Source organism: Trichechus manatus, unplaced genomic scaffold, assembly GCF_000243295.1.
Source record: "Trichechus manatus latirostris isolate Lorelei unplaced genomic scaffold, TriManLat1.0 scaffold00222, whole genome shotgun sequence".
In the NCBI taxonomy this organism is placed as follows: Eukaryota; Metazoa; Chordata; class Mammalia; order Sirenia; family Trichechidae; genus Trichechus; species Trichechus manatus.
In genome coordinates, this window is record NW_004444158.1 from 2,649,373 (window position 1) to 2,651,116 (window position 1,744).

Sequence of the window (1,744 nt, forward strand, 5' to 3'; positions counted from 1 at the left end):
AGTATTCTATACAACACGTACAGCTCATTGTTTGAATTTGTTTCTAGGTGACATGACTTCAACTATGCAATTAGTGATGATGCTTTGGAACAATATAGAGATTAAATGCAATGTTTTCTGGATACGCCCAAAGACGGAACATCTTAATTAAACTCATATTTGGCCTTATGACAACTCTCAGACACATGATGGGAATACCAACTAAATGCTGCAAAAGTAATTAAAATGTAATTTAGATAAGAAGAGTTAAGTAAAATCACAGAAGACCCTCAAAGAGAAAATCATGTTGAGGGCTCTTACCTTGACTACTTGAACTTCAAGGAACTTTTATATATTCATATGCTCATAAGTCAGCAACTCTGTTCATTATTGAATGTGTTCTAAATGAAGTCTTTTGCAATTAAAGTGAGAATTGCACCCATCTAAGAAAATTAAAAAAAAAAAAAAAAAAAAGCTTGCTTCCCCAGCACATATACTAAGATTGGAACAATACAGAGAAGATTAGCATCGCCCTTTGGCAAGGATGACATGCAAATTCATGAAACGTTCAATTTTTTTAATTTTAAATTTGTGCTATCTTCACTTATTTAGTATGAACTGTTGGTTTCTATTAGTAAACTTAAAAGTTTAACAACAACAACAAAAAAGAGAAGTTAGACCCACATATCTATGGTTAACTAATTTTTGACCAGGGTGCTAAGTCCGATTGAAGGGGAAAGAAGAATCTCTTCAATAAATAGTACTGGGAAAATTAGATTCCCACATGCAGAAAAATGAAACAGGATCTATGCCTCACACCATACACAAAAATAAATTCGAAATGGATTAAAGACCTAAATGTGAAAACTAAAATCATGAAATTCTTAGAAGAAAATGCAGGGGCAGGACTGTCGCACTTAGCTTTTTAAAATGGATTATCTAATATAATAACAAAAGCACAAACAGCAAAAGACAAAATAAATAAATGGGACCTCATAAAAATTAAAAACTCTTGTTCATCAAAAGACTTTACCAAAAGAGTGAAAAGACAAGCTAATGACTAGAAGAATATCTTCGGCAACCATATGTCTGATAAGAATCTAATAACTGAAATATATATAGAACTCTGACAACTTAACAACAAAAAGACAAATAACTCAATCATAAAATGGGCAAAGGACTTGAATAAACATTTTACCAAAGAGGACATTCAAATGGCCACCAAACACATGAAAAGGTGCTCAATGTCATTAGCCATCAGAGAGAGGCAAATTAAAACCATGATGAGATATCATTTCACTCCCACTAGGATGTATGAGTCAGAATCGACTCGACAGCAATAGGTTTGGTTTTGGTTTTTTTAGGATGACTAAGATAAAATAAATAAATAACAAATGTGGGCAAAAATGTGGGGAAATTGGAACTCTTACTCTTTGCTGGTGGTGATGTAAAGTGGAACAGTCATCGTGGAAAACAGTGTGGCAGTTCCTCAAAAACTAAAAATAGAATTACCATTGTAGTTGTTGTTAGGGGCCTTCTCGACCCTACGTACAACAGAACAGAACATTACCCAAACGAAACACTACCTAATCCTGCACAATCGTCACAATTGTTGCTATGATTGAGCCCATTGTTGCTGCCACTGTGTCAGTCCATCTCATTGGGAGTTTTCTCTCTTTTGCTGACCCTGTACTCTACCAAGCATGATGTGCTTCTCCAGGGACTGGTCTCTCCTGATAACATGTCCAAAGTACATGAGACAAAG

At 34.7% G+C, this 1,744-nt stretch overlaps 1 non-coding gene across 1 annotated transcript; it reads left to right on the top strand.

Moving 5' to 3' along the window:
• The first annotated feature begins 455 nt into the window (after positions 1–455).
• On the top strand, positions 456–558 carry LOC111822877 (U6 spliceosomal RNA). The gene has a single exon (XR_002825966.1). It is a non-coding gene; the product is annotated as a U6 spliceosomal RNA (small nuclear RNA).
• Positions 559–1,744: the final 1,186 nt, after the last annotated feature.